At 39.0% G+C, this 17,368-nt stretch overlaps 1 pseudogene; it reads left to right on the forward strand.

The window, feature by feature from the left end:
* The first annotated feature begins 394 nt into the window (after positions 1-394).
* On the forward strand, positions 395-16,916 carry LOC109446440 (epidermal growth factor receptor substrate 15; annotated as a pseudogene).
* The last annotated feature ends 452 nt before the right edge of the window (positions 16,917-17,368 follow it).

Below are 17,368 nucleotides of genomic sequence, written 5' to 3' on the forward strand. Positions count from 1 at the left end.
CGTGGGGCCTGAAGAATATTTGAGGCATGGAACTAAAATTAATTGCTGGATTATGAGAATGTGACAGCAACAGGATCACTAATATCTCTTCTGATGAGGCTTGAGAATAGCTGGTAGAAAGCACTGGGGCATCAATGCATATTGATGGTTTAACAGGCATAGTATTCATCAGCATATCGCTTTTACACTGTCATTAAGTAAAAAAAATCATTAAGTCAAACCATCGTAAGTCAGGGACCATCTGTACCTGCTTATATACTTTACCATAATTTTTGTAGCTCTATTTTGTCTCCCCTATAGGACTTTACATTACAGAGTTAATATTTACTAAATGCTGAAAATCTTAGGATAATAGAAAACATAACCTGAAAGGGATTTAAAAAATAAGTTAGCGATGAAGAAACAGACACGACAGCTCACGTAACTTGCCACAGTTCACATACTTAGCAGTGGAATCAGGACCGGAACAAAGATTCCCTGCTTTGCTGTTTATTACTTTTTCCACTACAACAAGCTTCCTTCTTATTCATTAAGTGATTTTTTTTGAAAACACTAAGACTAAACTATGAATCATTTCTCAGATAATATTCAAAGAGAATATAATATGCATTCAAATAAGGAGACTAAGAGCAGTTACAGAGCACTCTAACAAAACAATAGACCTACATCTTCATTTTAGGATGTCATCCTGCAGAGCTAATGGGACACAGGAACTAATTCCCAAGAAAGTGCCAAAGAAAGTAATTTCCCATAAGAACCCAAGGAAATATACTGCTCCAATGATGACTGCAATAACTGATATACTATTCAAAAGCCCTCATTTATCATGAACTTTATAGAGTTATTTCCATACTGAATAGAATTTTTTTCTCTCAGTTTCTTCCACGAGTTAGCTGCAATACTTAATGTCCCAGGGTTAACTCCAAGGTATCACGTTGGATTCAGAATGACTATTTGCATAAGTGTAGCTGGAAGAAGTTTAAGAATTGTGCTGAGAGGTCTGTAATTCGTATTAGAGAAGAAGCCGGGAACATTGCTACAAGAGAGCTGAGCACACGTCCCTTGCAGTCCGTGCATTCTTTAACGTGGTTATGAAAGAACTACTCTAATGAGAGACATCCTGTATTGCTCCTGCCAGATATTTCCATCTCTGGGGTTTAAATCTAAGTCCAAAAGGAAATGTTTCCTGTTCTGGGGTTTAAATCATCAATGTCAAAGAGCAGAACTTTTAGTTGCAATGTTTTCATTATCTTCCACACAGTTTCTATATTTTCCACACAACTTCTGTGGCAAATTAATAGTTTGTTCTTCTTTCTTTCGGCATGATAAATATGAACTATTTACAACAACATGTGAATCCATCATGTCAATCTCCTGGCAAACAGATATATCATCGAGAATCGAGATGTCAATTATAACTACTTAAGTATGTGCACCCCTATGATGGCCAAGGAGTTAATCCTCAGGTATGAAGAGTATGAAGTTCAGTAAAATGAAAAATGGAATAGCATAAGAGAATTTTTTATAATTATCCTGATATAGTAGGAGCATTGAGGTCCATAAAAGAACAGCTGTATGTTGTTTTAGTAGTTTACCTCTGAGGCCAGAATTATTTAGAATTATATGCTAAGTGTGAAATATGAAATATAATTAGATTAACAAATCAGAGTCTTTGACAAGGAGGCTAGGGCCAAGAAAATGCTTGAGAAATTTTTAAGGAAAACAAAGTTGCCGTCAATGTATTTTACCACGGTCTACAAGGCCTTCTGAAACTTGGGGTCTGCCCACTCTGCCAGAGTATCTTCCATCACCACCTGCCTGACTTTCTCAATCTTACCTTGGGGCATTTTACCATTTTGCCCCAGAGAATGGAATGAGTGGCTCTTTCTCATCATGGAAGTTCTCAACTCAACAAGGCTTCCTAGAGCACCATAGCTAAAGTAGCTCCCTACCCATTCCCATCTTCACAGTTACTTTCTACTCATTACTCTATTTGATTCATAGCATTAACATCAAACAAAATTATCCCACTTACCTGTAATTAATTTACTTATAACTTGAACTCTATGGAGGAACAAACATGAAACTTTCGTTTTTTTCCAATCATTGCCTTCAACCTTACAATGTTGAATTTTCCTTTCCTGCTTCTTAACAATAACCCAGGTAGCTCTCAAATCTGTTGGGGTTGTTTTCAGATATTAAAAATCGAGTCTGGTTGACTTTTAAGCCTTAGTCTTATTCTCTTTCTCAGGATGTTTCTTTGCAGTAGCCTCCTTCACAACTTGTCTCCATTCCTTCCATTATTAGGGCTTCTGGAATAGGGGATAAAAAGGAAAACAATGAGAAAGATAGCCAAGAGCTTTATGTAACTGGCTGCCTGTCGGTGGTTCTCGCATGGTCACAGAGCCTTCTCTGGGTAACACTACATGTCCTTTGATGCTCTCCTTGCAGGAAGCCTCCAACAGCTGGTACTTCAGAAAACCCTGAGGGATCCCTGACATAGTCAATCCCACTCAATCTTGCTCCTTCCAGCCTTCCCATAGCAGTGGCCCAAGGGGTACACCACAAAGCTCTTGGCGTCAAGACCTTCTCATGAGGTGGGATACCAGGAGGTCAGCTCAAGTCCACCTACAGTTTATAGTGTCTATTGGAACTGGGGGATTCTCATTTCTGTTGCACGCAAAGGTTTGAGGACAGGCCCCTTCCTCTCTTTGTTCTGCCATTTGTTTCTGATTCTTTTCCTCTGTGTTAAAATGGCAGACGGACAAGTACACGCATAAGCAAATGATCCAATAGAAAATGCGATGCAGTCTCACTTACTTGCAGATACCCCCAATCTCTATGGGTGGCATTCTTGCATCTCCTGTCATTTGGCTTTTGGGGTTAACAAACACTCACTTGACTTTCAGGGGACACCTCACCAATCCCACCAAGTAGAGGAGAAGAAAATGCCAAGAACTCTCACTTTAAGCAGTGGATTCTTTCTCTCTCTCTATCCCCTCTCTAATCACCTGTAAGAGAGACTACATGGGAATGCAGTAAGGGGAGACGGCCTGAAGTTTGGTAGAATCAGTTAAAAAAAAAAAAAACCCACAAGCCTCGAGGGTATATCTGTCTCCAATGCTTTACTGCTGTCTTTAGAATCTGGAGCACTCCACACATTTTTAACCTCAGATTTGGCTTTTAGCCATCAATTTAGGAGTAACAACAACAAAAAAATCTCTTTTACTCAGCATTCTGTATTAAATTTTATTTTACTTATGTGTGCTTGCTTTTTAGCGTCTACCGCCAAAATAAAAGTTTAAAGAGGGCAAGGATGCTTTAATTCACTACCATATCCCCAGCCTCCAGTGTAGGGCTTGGCACATATGAGGCGCTGGATAATATTGATTGATTGATGGTATCCATGAAAGAATATAGAGTTTAAGGAAAGTTATAGTTTGAGGGTTTTACCACTACCCAGTGTTCAGAATAAGAAAAGGGGATCTCAGGTCTATAGTAGTGACCAGACTAAGTTTTCAGTAAAAAGTTAGTGACCAAACTGTAATGAGAATCAGGGTTACCCCTCCCCCCTTCCCTTTTCTTTCCCTCTGTCTTCCCTTCTTCCTGTATTCAACACTGATGTCCCTGTGTCCTCTCTCCTTTCTTCTCTCCCCTCCCCCTTCCTTTCTTTCTTTCCTCCCTTCCTCCCTCCTTTTCTTTCTTAAACAAGGAACAACAACAAAAAATGTAGTACCTCATATCCATCTATGGGACAGAGGAGATTATACTAATTTAAGGTGAAATTGTGAAATTTTGGGAAACCATAACAAGCTGAGTAGTTTAGAGAAGATCTTTGATATAAAAGTGAGTTTCAAAGGACCTTAAGCAAACCAAACAGTAATACAGCCATAAACAAAGAACTTAGCATTCTTCATATCTTTAATATGAAAAAGATCCCTGTCATATAATTGCTTTTTCACCCAAACTTTTAGGAGAATAATATTTCTTTAGTTCCTCCTCCTCCTTTTCTTTTTTCTTTTTTCTTAACTCAGAATATTCTCTTATCAAATTCACACTGGGGAAAGAAAAGTACTGTTCAATGTCTCCCTTGGTTCACTGCTGAATTCTCTCCTGAATTTTTTCTGTAGGCCCACAAATGATTTCTGATCAAGTGCATCAAAGACAGAGATATATTCTGAGTCAATTCCAAAAAGGAAAGCCAAAGGACTACCCAGGAGCTGCCAAGAGCAAGCACACTATTTTCACTTAGAGTGCATAATTATTTGGGATGGCCTTAAAAAGGAGTGGCTAATGATAATGGAGTGGATGGCCATCCTCCCCCCACCCCACCCTAAAGGACCTCTTTTTACTGCCGTGGAGTTTGGGTTTCTAAAATGGTCCCTTCTGAAAATACTTCCTCCTTTTCCCTTCATTGCTTTCCCTTCATGTAGGTCATTCTCCTAGGCCACGTGAAGCAGCCACTCAACACTTTGGCAACTGCCACACTTGTAATGAATGATCTTTGAATCCTCCTTCCCACTTACTACATCTAAGCAATCGCCAAATTGTGAAGTTCTACCCCAGAAGCAATTCTCAGCTCTGTCCCACCACTTCTCCATCATCAAGTCAGTCAAGCACATTGTAGGAAAAAGAAAACACTACGCATCAATGTAAAAGAGTATGTATCATTTAGCGCATAACCTTCCAGGTATCTGATTCTAGTCTTTCATTGTCCTTGAGTTATTTTACAACTCTGTAAATTTTAGATAACTGATAACAAGGCACAATTATTGTCTATAATTATGTAAATTATGTCCAGTGGAAAATCAGTTAACTTTCCTCCCTTCCTATCCACTCCAATGAGGCCAATTTTACCTCTATTTGCAGATTTATTTCAATATTCCTTATTTACAAATGTGTCTTTTAAAATTCTCCCTTGAACTTGTAATACCTCACCAGTTTCCTTATTAATGAGTTAAAATCTTTAACCTCTACTCATTTTTATATCTGCATAAAAGTTATGATTTTACCTTTCTAAAAATAAGCATATTTAACATATTCAACGATGATACACTGTCACTTCTTAACATTCAAGGTCATCAGTATTTCCCCTTTGGCCATCCTACTCCCCATGTACACTTTTTGATATTAAAACAGTGTAAGTCTTTATTCTCTGAGTACACAAAGGGAGCTTTTGTTTCTTTTATCTGGTTCTTGGCCCAGACTATGTATCTGTTCATGTCTTGTTTAACTCCACAGCTGAACCCATGGACCAGTGGGTACACTGTACCACTGGGGCAGCCCAGATTTTATAGTCAAGAAAGCACCCTGTGTATATGGAAGTCTGGTTGTGTACTGCCAAAAAAGTTATTCCTCATTGGTGGCAGCAGTTTTTGGGAATCTGATTTTATGATCTAACTATTAGCTGGTCTCTGTCAGGATATAATAGGGATCTGTAAGGTGAGAGAAGATGAAGAATCAGGTTAGCTTTTTTTTATTTGTCTTTTTGACATATGTGAACTCAACTCAGTCGAGAAAACATTTTATGCTCATGGAAAGTAGAACATCCCTTTGAAATCTGCTCTACTGAGTTTTTATGGTTCTGCGTTTACTGTTAACCTGTGATTAAGGTTATAGAACTAAAGCTGCAAGTGCTCAGCAAGTCTGTATATCTGTAACTGCAAAAAACCTTTACCTCTCAATGTGTTTGACATTTTCCTACCTCCGGAGTACATAAATTATGAAGTCTCTCAAATCCAAATAGCTCCCTTCTAATTGGTTCTTAAAGAAAAATGGTACTTACGTTAACTCGAATATTCCCAAATTGCTCAAGAAATAAAGAAATTGGACATGTAAAAAAGTCTTACAAAAACCTCGAGATCAGAAGTAGGTTTGTATAAAAACACAAGTTCACGTTAATAAAGTTGAATCTTTTACAAATTAGGCTGGTTTGATCATTTTTGGGTTAACAACATCTATATGATTCTTCCCTGTTTTTATCAATGTGGTTGTATGTTTGCTCATGCTGCGTAACAATATTACCACAAACTTCTCAGCTTAAAGCAACACACAATTATTAACTCATAGTTTCTGTTGATCAACCAATGCTAAGTTTATTAGGCCTACTGCAGTAAGGGAGAATACCACCTTACGAGATCTTACTAACGTCTCAAAATGGGGAGAGTAAGGGAGGTTAATTATAGGGCTTGAGGATCAGGGATTAAATGATTGAAAGCAGGTTTGTCAAGACAGAAAATGAATTGAGACAGGAGACAGTCCTTGACATAATAATTTAGGATTGAGGGACACAGCAAGGTCAGCTTCTTCACATGAGTCTTTATAAGTAAATGTTTTTTGTTTGTTTGTTTTTTATAAGCTATGTATTTAGCCAAGTGAGCAATCTATTATTTTGATAGGAGATAGAGCTGTTTGGCCGGATGAACAAACTATATGGATAAATTGCTTTGTAGGAATTTCCTAAAGCAAATAGTGAAATTGTTTATTGGTTTATAGCTTTATATTCCTGGGCAAGAATTTCCTGGAACAAATATTAAGTCAAATTGATAGAGGGGAACTTAGCTCTCAGTCCCAATCATGAAGCTATGTGAATACAAATGGTCTAAATTCTTTTTCTTTCTTTTTTTTTTTTTTTTTTGTACAGCCAAACTACCTTCTCTTACTGGATTTTCAGTAAAAATACTAATCATGTCAAAGTTTCCATGCAGACTCCTAAAGAGCACAGCAGATCTGGACCCAGACATGGTGGCTGTAGAGACCTCCTTCTGTAAGGTTTAGAGGCAGGTTGAGCGCTGGGGTGGTGGGGCCTGGGGGGTGGGGCTGTCACTTTGCTGGGTGTTTGTCTGTGTTCTAGATGCTGGGCTGGGTATACAGGTGGCCACTGGAAATGAACAGAGCAGTCAAGGCGTCCCAGATGGTGATCGCACACTGGTGGCTCATGGGCCTTGTGGTGGGGCTGGGTCCTCAGCCTTCATGTATTTCTGCAGGTTCTCAAATGGCCAAGGACTTGAAGTGGGAGCAAATGGTCTAAGTCCTTAAGTTAGAATTCTGATAAATGATTTTCTAAGTTAATTTAACCAAGATTCTTATTTAACTTTAAAACCTTAGACTATACTTAAAAGTTATTTAATGCTGTTAAATAGACACCTAGATAATTAGACACCTAGGTAATTCCTAAGCAAAATATAACACTGAAATGTGGTCACACAACATATTTTTAATCTATATTCTTTGTCTCGTATAGTGGATATATGTGTTGGTCATGTTAATGATTGTGTTCCTTTTGCTAATTTAAAAGATGAAAAATGGATTGTGTGACTCTAGAGGGTTTTATGTGTGTATTCATGAATTTTGCTAATTTGTTAAACTCTGCATGATAGATACTTCTACACTCCCAGTTTTCTCTATGAAATAGGGATTAATTTGATTAGAAGTTATAATTCACATAGATAATAAAACTACACTAAAGCAATAGTAGCAGAAAAGTCTGACTGGGAATGCAAGGTAATGGAATGTGTTTTTGTTTTCATGGAAAGGAGAGTAGTTTTGCCCTCAAATAAAAAGTCTGGTTCTTCCAGAATGTGAAAAAGGATTGCATCACTCAAATCTTGAATACATACAGAAACTCATCTATTGGCAGAAAAAAATAATTGTTTTTTTCATTTGCATCAAACTGCAAGTAATGAGTTTGAAAAGAAGTAATAAAATGTATTCAAATTTTGACAAAGTTCACTCAGTTTTGATGGGTATATTGGTAAGATAATTTAAAAACGGAGGGAGCTCATGAATCCTTTATCGCTAAATAGAATATTAACACAAAACTAGAATTTAGTTTCCTATATATTAAAATGACAATTTATCTTGAACCATTTGGCTTTCTCTTAACAAGAGGTATTGAATGGGAGCAAAATATGCCACCCAAAAATATACCACTTTGACATACTGGTTATTTTTAATTAAAGTTACTTGAGAAACAGCCAATGCAAGAAAGACACGCTGACCCCCACTTTGTTGCCCTGCAGCAGGGATTAAATCTCCCATGTGAAAGGTACCTTCCCTGCACCAGGAGGGTAGAAGGCATCCTTATCATCAGAGACAGGGAATTCATGGCCAAGAAGTCTGTATAAACAAACCTTGTTACTAACTTAACACCCTCAACCCAAACTTTGTCTTGTCAAATCTTCACAAATTTATTGATTTTTTGGTCTACAAGGCGTAAAAGTTGCCTCCTTTGGTCACTTCTTTGAGACTCATATTTTTATGGGTTCCCATATGTATGAAATCAAACTTGTTTTTCTTCTGTTAATCTGTGTTATGTCAATTCTATCATTAGACTAGCCGAAAACCTAGAAGGTTTGAAGGGAAAAGGTTTTTTCTCCCTATAGAAGTAAATGGTTATTCTTTTACATTCTGTGTGATCTGTTTGCATGGCAGAAATTCTATATCCCATCAAAATAGGTTTCTGTGTTTTATGTTGACTTTGTCAAGTCCTTGATTAAGTGTCAACATATGAAACCCCCAAACCTGTAGAGAATTTTTATAAGAGTTTATTTGAGCCCAAACTGATGACAATTGCCAGGTAGCAAGATCTCAAATGTTTGGGAGAATAGTTTTGCAGCTCCTTTTATGCATTCGGAATTAAGGAGGGGACATAATGTAGATTAGTTAACAAGATTATGTGCTCCCTTGAGGGTAGTTGTGCTTCTGAAAAGAGGCATTTCAAAGGTGTGTTAACCTAGATGCACAGAAGCAATGGATGGGGATTAATTAAGGCAAAGATAAAACTTTCACTAAAAGAATGATATGCCTGGGGTGTGACTATCCACCATGACCTGTCCATTTAGGAATTTACAATCAGATCACCCTGAAAGGTTACTTTCCAAAGAACACCTTTTTCATCCACATAAGCAACAAAAATATAGAGTTCCTTATTTCTAAAATAGCGAAGATTCCTTTCAATTGTGTTACCTTCTTTTTGTTATTTATAATATTGTGTCATCACTTTGATTAGTAGGTAGCCGATTTATTGCTGCTCAGGCAGACCTGATCTGTTTTAATAGGTGATTTAAAGTACTCTGATAACTCTTTTGATTTTGCTTTCCCACAATCATATTCTAAAGTTAGAAAAATTAAATTCTCAGGTTTGTTTTTTTACACATAAAACTTCTTTGAAATTTCCCTTAAGGCCCCTAAAACTTCATAAAAATTTGCTCTTTTGCTTTATAATAGAAGTGATGACCAAAATAATTGTTTCTTGACATAGTCTATAACTCCTAATTAGTTCAACACTACTTTAAGAACTGATCAAAGGAGTTGTCAAAGGGCACATTTTATAGATAAAATACTACTTGTATATATGTTTCTGAGATTGTACACATTACAGAATGAATTAGAAGGCCCTAGAGATTTATCAGTGCTTTCACTGTCCATAAACAGTACTCTCCCCCTATCCATGGGGGATACATTCTAACACCCCCGCCCCCGCCAGTGGATCCCTGAAACTGCAGATAGTACTTAACCCTATATATACTATGTTTTTTCTTATATGTACATACATATGATAAAGTTTAGTTTATAAATTAGGCACAATAAGAGATTAACAACAACAACAATAATAAAATAGTACAATTATAACAATATATTGCAATAAAAGATATGTGAATGGCTTTGGGCCACTTTTAAGTAAAATAAGGGTTACGTGAACACAAGAATTTTGATAGCACAACAGTGAATTTGATAACAGAGATGGCTACTAAGTGATTAACAGGCAGGTGGAGTACATGGCATGGATATGCTGGACAAAGGGATGATTCATGCCCTGGGTGGGACAGCACAAGATGGCATCACTCAGAAAGGTGTGCAATTTAAAACTTATGAATTATTTCTAGAATTTTGCATTTAATATTTTCAGATTGCAGTTGACCGTGGGTAACAGAAACCATGGAAAGCAAAACCTCAAACAAGGGGGGACTACTCTGTGCTCTTACTCCCAGGAAAAACATTGATCAAATTCTTACAAAAAAATTATGTACTGCAGTCAATAGAAAATTGTACTGGATTCAGCTTTGACATTATTGGTTACCACCATAAATTAATCATAATCATTAGTGTCACTGACAGATGATTTCTGTTATCTTTTGATACTGCCAAAAGGCTCACAAGTTAAAATTTTTATCTTCAAAAAAGGACAATCTCAGAATTTCATGGAAAGAACTACACAATGTACTGAATGCTGAATATCTGAGCCTTCTTCCCCAATCAGTCCCCACAACACTGGTTGTCAGACTTATACCCCACAGATGAGGAAATGAACAATTCTGCTTTGGAGAAAATAATAGGCCCAACAACCTGCAGACACTGACATTTAGATGTTCCTCTAAGAATGCTGCCAGGTCTCCACTCATCATCCACTAAAAGGCCCACCCATCAATAAGCTCCAGGCACTTGCACAGAACTTTCAATTTTTTCAGGTCTTCTTCTTGAATATACATAAACAGATACTCAAAGATCACAAGACATTTGACATGACAGTGATTAAAGCAAAAAGGGGAAAGTGGGACTGAAAATAAACAACGCAAGTTTAAATTAAAATTAAAGATATTAATATCCTTAGAAATAAAAATGTATTACACATCCATGACACAAGAATGCTATGAAGATGGAACATTCAAAGAAAAAGTCTTAAAAACTAAAAAAATAATAGTTGATAGAAAAATTTCAACAGAAGAGTTAAAAGAGAAAATTAAGAGAAAAATAAAAAATATAGTATAAAACAAATGGGAAAAGGAGACAAGGAAATTAAAGAATCATTCAGAGAAATCAAACACCTCACTAACAAGAGTTTTGAAAAAGAAAACAGAGAATCTTACCAAAGAGACAATATAAAACTTGTGGACAAAAATAGCAGATTGAGCATACCCACTTACTTTTGGTCTCTCCCTAACCCACACCAAAATGACTACAAAGGAATTTGTTTTTAAGTACACAAATATAGTGAATGAAAAGAGAAAAAGCACTAAAATTTTGGAAGCTAGAAAGCAGACAAATAAGTGGTAAATGACTGAACAGAATGAGGAAACTCAGTCAGAAAGCCAAGATGCAATCTGATTTTATTGCAGAGCTCCCAAAAAGGATAAGGAACTGGTCAGATGCCACGTAATTCTCTACATTGGGTGAATATGTGTGTTGGCAGTGATGAGAGGTATTAGGAAAAAAGCACTACTAAAAATAAGTACTTAAAAAAAAAAAAGTTAAAACTTTCCCCAACTGAAAGAAGTCTGGAGGTTTATGCTTTGCAGAGGGTAGAAAAGATGATCTCTGGCATATCCAGATGATTCAACAACTTGCCTCACCATGTGCTCAGATCTTCCATTCAGCCTTTTAGTGGCTCACACTTAAATATGAACAGGCAAATATCACCAGATCTCTCTAAGAAAAGTATTTAGCATAAAAGACCAAAACAAACCAAACAAAATTAACTCAGTAAAAAGATATTTGTTACAAAGAAAACCTTCACAAAATCTATCAATATCTCAAATGGACACAAGATATGTAATCATAAAACAAATAGGATTCCATGAAGGTGAGGGAGAGGAGAAACAGAAAAAAAAAGAGCTTCTGAAAGTTAAAAATTATAGCAGAAATTAAAAACAAAAACTCAACTAAAGAATTGGGAACATTGAGAAAATCTCCTAGAAAATTAAAAAAATATAAAAATGTAAACATAAACATACATATGAGAGAAAGAAGAGTCTTAGAGAACCAGTCTAGGAGATCCAATATCTGAACAATAAGCATTCCAGAAACAGAGAAAATGGAGAAAAGGAAATCACAAATGAAATAATTCCAGAACATTTTCTAGAAGTCAAGATCATGAGTTTCCAGATTGGCAAAGTCCCAGCACAATGGATGAAAACAGATCCTCAACAAGGCATCATAATAAATTTCAACACACTAGCTGGCTAAAGAAAAGGTGGTTAATATTCAACAGAGGGAAAATATAAGACACACAAAAAATTCAGAAATCAGAATGGCAACTGGAATTCTTAAAGAGCAAGAATGGAACTTCAAAGACAATAAAATAATGCCTTAAAAATTAACAATAGAATGATTTTAAACCTGGAATTCCATTCTCAATCAAAGGATCAATTGATATTCAGGTAAAATTAAAATATATTCAGGTATTCAAAGTCACAAAAAACGTACTTCCCCTGTAACCTTTCTGAAGATAATAATGGAGGATATGCGCCACCAAAATGAAAAGTAAACCAAGCAAGAGGCAGACATGGAATGTAAGAAAAAGAACACCAATTCAAGAAATGCAAAATGAATACCTAAGAAGTAACTGGTGCTTCCAGGGGGATAGTTATAGATCAGTTAGGAAGGTTAACCAGTCCAGGTGAGGGCTCCAAAAGAACTCTCTCTCAAAGATGAAAGTGATCTACCACCTGATGCTTCGGAATATACTGAGAGATTTACACGCCCAAAAGACTTTGAGTCTGAATTAATATGTACAAAGAAAACAATGCAAATGAAAAATTAAGACAAGTATTTATTTGTGAGTAGTATTAACATGATCATAATATAAACACTGAATATTCTTCTTAAAAACATTACTATACTTGGAAGATGAGGTGAATAAGAAATGATTGGATTTTCTAGTAAAGATGGAGAAGTAGGTAAATGCTGTACTCACTTCCTCTTAGGACTACATCAATTACAACTAAACTACAGACCAACCATCATAGAGAATCACCTGAAGTCTAGCTGAACAGAAGTCCTATAATTAAGGACATATAGAAGAAGCCACCTTGAGACTGGTAGGCGGGGCAGAGACAAGGAACAGGCTAGTCCCACACCACCTGTGATCATTAAAAATTGGGAGGGAGGGCCGGCCTGGTGGCTCAGGTGGTTAGAGCTCCATGCTCTTAACTCCAAAGGCTGCTGGTTCGATTCCCACATGGGCAAGTGGGCTCTCAACCACAAAGTTGCCAGTTCAATTCCTCGCGTCCTGCAAGGGATGGTGGGCTCCGCCCCCTGCAACTAAGATTGAACACACCTTGAGCTGACCTGCCGCTGAGCTCCTGGATGGCTCAGTTGGTTGGAGTGTGTCCTCTCAACCACAAGGTTGCTGGTTTGACTCCCGCAAGGGATGGTGGGCTGCGCCCCCTGCAACTAGCAACGGCAACTGGACCTGGAGCTGAGCTGCGCCCTCCACAACTAAGACTGAAAGGACAACAAGTTGAAGCTGAACAGAACCCTCCACAACTAAGATTGAAAGGACAACTTGACTTGGAAAAAAATAAAAAGTCCTGGAAGTACACACTGTTCCCTAATAAAGTCCTGTTCTCCTTCCCCAATAAAATCTTTAAAAAATAAAAATAAAAAATTGGGAGGGATATCTTGGCTGCAGAGATCCTCCCTGAGGAGACAGGGGTCCCAGCCCTACACCAGATTCCCCTGCCCAGGGTTTCAGTCCCGGGAGAGAATTACCCATAACTTCTAGCTGTAAAAACCAAGGAGATGGTGGCTGAGTGGGATGAAGGGCGGTTGCAGGACCAGGTGCTCCCCTTGGAGGGCCCACACCAGACTTACTTGCTGATGGGCTCACTTGCTCTGAGCTTCAACACTGAGGTAGCAGCTCAAAAGGCACCAGGGCATGCGGGAAAGAACTGAATTGTCTAGCTTCAAGGTGAGGGCTGGAGAGACAGCTTTCTCCTGGACAGAGGAACTGGCAGAAGCCTCTGTTTCTCTACTGAGCCCTCGCCCTCCCTGCATGCAGATGCCATATCTGACTCTACATCAAAGTAGCTATCCCCTCTCATCTTCCGTCCTAGTTATTCCCTCAGATCCCACCCTACCTAACTTTTGGGCACACCAAAGCTGCTTCCAGTCACTTTTCCACACAAACCATCTGCCTTGGCTCATGTTGCAAACTTTCCTAAAATCTGTCAAAGGTTCACAAGCAAGCAGATTCTGGCTTTGGCATGTCCTATACTTCTGGCTGAGCCACCCTAAGTCTGGCACTACTGACAGCCAGCCTTGGTTCATGGCTTGGCCTCTCAAGGCACCTCCAAGCAAACTGCAGGCAGTGGCCATCTCTGGATTGCTTTGTGGCTTATGCCAGGTGGCCCCAGGCAGGGGACAGACTGTGGCTGACCTTGGCCTGCAGAGGGTCACCTCTCAGGAGGCCCCAGGGCTGGTAGGCCCAATGGCCAGCTTTGGACTGGGCCGGAGCATCACCTGACTACCTCCAAGGATAACACATCCCAAGGTCACACTGGGCAGGCACTAGAACCCCATTAAAGTGAACCCTGCTCCATAGGGTCAGCCCCTGTATAACAGGTCCTCCACTGTAGTCACAGCGAGTCCTCACAACCAATCAGCTGAGGGTCAATCCTTCCCAAACAGCAATCAAAGCTCAGTTACAACAGGAGAGCACACAGAACCCACACAAGGGACACCTCTGGAGCACTCAGCTCTGGTGACCAGGGAGATTGTGCCACTGGGCCCCATAGGACACCTACTATTAATACATAAGTCACATTGCTAAGGCCAGGAGGCATAGCAGCTCTACCTAATACATAGGAACAAACACAGGGAGGCAGCCAAAATGGAGAGACAAAGAAACATGTCCCAGCTAAAAGAACAAAACAAAGCTCCTGAAAAAGAACTAAACAAAATGGAGACTAGCAATCTACCAGATGCAGAATTCCAAACAGTGGTTATAAGGATGCTCAGTGATCTCATGGAGAACTTCAGTAAAGAGATAGGAAACATACAAATGGAGATAGAAAACACAAAAAAAGAACCAGTCAGAGCTAAAGACTACAATAACAAAAATGAAGAATACATGAGAGGGAATCAACAGTAGATGAGATGAAGCAGAGGATCGAATCAGTGATTTGGAAGATAGGGTAGCAGAAAACACCCAATCAGAACAGCAAAAAGAAAAAAGAATCCAAAAAAAAAAAAAAAAATGAGAAGAGTTTCAGGGTCCTCTGGGACAACATCAAGTGTACCAACATTGGCATCATAGGGGTACCAGAAGAAGAGTTTGGGAGTTGAGTGACATTGATCATGAGGGAATGCTTGACAGAGATGAGTTTGCAATTGCCATGTTTTTGGTATACAGCAAGGTGGAGAAAGAACCTGTGCCAATGTCCTGGCCTCCAGCCTTGATACCTCCTTCTAAGAGGAAAACTTGGGTTGAATCGTCTGCAGAAAAAGCTAAATATGATGAAATCTTCCTGAAAACTGACAATGATATGGGTGGATTTGTGTCTTGATCGGAAGTCCATGAAATCTTCCTGAAGACAGGTTTACCTTCTAACTTACTAGCCCATATTTGGGCATTATGTGACACAAAGGACTGTGGGAAGCTTTCAAAGGATCAGTGTGCCTTGGCTTTTCACTTAATCAATCAAAAGTTAATAAAGGACATTGACCCTCCTCACATTCTTACACCTGAGATGATTCCACCACCAGACAGGGCCAGTTTATAAAAGAATATCATAGGATCAAGTCTTGTTGCAGATTTCTCTGCTATTAAGGAGCTAGATACCCTTAACAATGAAATAGTTGACCTATAGAGGGAAAAGAATAATGTGGAACAGAATCTTAAGGAGAAAGAAGATACTGTTAAACAGGGGACATGCAAGGTTCAGGAGCTTCAAGATGAAGTTCAGAGGGAGAATACTAATCTGCAAAAACTGCAGGCTCAGAAACAGCAAGCACAAGAGCTCCCTGATGGACTGGATGAGCAGAAAGCCCAGCTGGAGGAGCAACTCAAGAAAGTCAGGAAGAAATGTGCTGAGGAGGCCCAGCTGATCTCATCCTTGAAAGTTGAATTAACACGTCAAGAATCACAGATTCCACTTATGAAGAAGAGCTGGCCAAAGCTAGGGAAGAACTGAGTTGCCTACAGCAAGAGACAGCAGAACTGGAGGAGAGTGTTAAGTCATGGAAGGCCCAGCTGGGACCTCTTCAGAAGCACCTGCAGGATTCTCAGCAGGAAGACAGTTCAGTGCAAATGAAACTGATGGAAATGAAAGAGATGGAAAATCATAATAAGCAATTAAATTGGTGCAGTAGCCTACACTGCATTCTTGTAAATGGAGCTACAGATTATTGTATCCTGAGCACCAGCAGCAGTGAAACAGCCAACCTGAAGGAGAACGCTGAAGGCCAGAGCAACCGTAAGTCCATACACCATGAGTCTCCAGCAAGAAGCAGTCCTGAGTACTGCTTTCTGGTGTGACTGATGAAAACGAAGTGGTGACCGCAGCTGTTAATGAAAATGTTTGTCCTGAATTTACCAGTGACAGACATTCAAAAGAGGAAGATCCATTCATTGTAGAATCAAGGTCACTGACAGACCAATTGCAGATACAGACTTGGATTTTTTTCCAGTCTGATCCTTTTGTTGGTCGTGATCTTTTCAAGGATGATCCTTGTGGGAAAACTTGGGAGGTGATCCTTTCAAAGGTTCAGATCCATTTGCATCTGATTGTTTCTTCAAGCCATCTTCTACTGATCCCTTTGTCACTTCAAGTACTGTCCCTTTCAATGCACCCAGCAATAGCAGGAATACATCGGTAGAAACATTGAAGCACAATGATCCTTTTGCTCCTGGTGGAACAGTTGTTGTTGCAGCTACTGATGTGGCTACAGACCACTTTGCTTCTGTTTTTGGACATGAATCATTGGAAGGTAGATTTGCCGACTTCAGCACATTGTCAAAGGCGAACAATGAAGATCCTTTTAGTTCAGCCACACTGAGCTCTGTCAGCAGTGTGGTCATTACAAAAAATGTGCTTAAGGAAGCATCAGTCAAAAGTGTAGGTGAACCCCTAGCACTGCCACCAAAGAGCGGACCTCCAACAAAACCCTGCCTAGCACCACCTATATCCCTCTGAAGACGAGACTGAATGGGCCAGACAGGAAGAGCAGAGGCTTGCCCGACTCAGTCAGCAATAGCAGGAAGACTTAGAACTGGCTGTTGCACTCAGCAAATCTGAGATTTCAGAAGCATGAAGAGTTCTCCAGTCCTCTGTCAACCATACAACACTCTTCTGCCTGAATACTGAAGCTATTTACAGTGTGTATCAAAACTACCTATGAGCATGGGAATACAAAAGGTTTGAGACTGCTGTAAATATGGGGGGGGGGAGATATTTCACGAAAATGGAAACAAACTAACAAAAAAAGTTGTGGTAGCAATGCTTATACCAGACAAAATAGACTTTAAAACAAAAGCTATAACAAGTGACAATTAAGGACCCAGTAATCCCACTTCTGGATATTTATCCGAAGAAACCCAAAATGCTACTTTGAGGGGATGTGTGTATCCATATGTTCATTACAGCAT

The sequence above is a fragment of the Rhinolophus sinicus genome, linkage group LG09, assembly GCF_036562045.2.
Source record: "Rhinolophus sinicus isolate RSC01 linkage group LG09, ASM3656204v1, whole genome shotgun sequence".
NCBI lineage: Eukaryota > Metazoa > Chordata > Mammalia > Chiroptera > Rhinolophidae > Rhinolophus > Rhinolophus sinicus.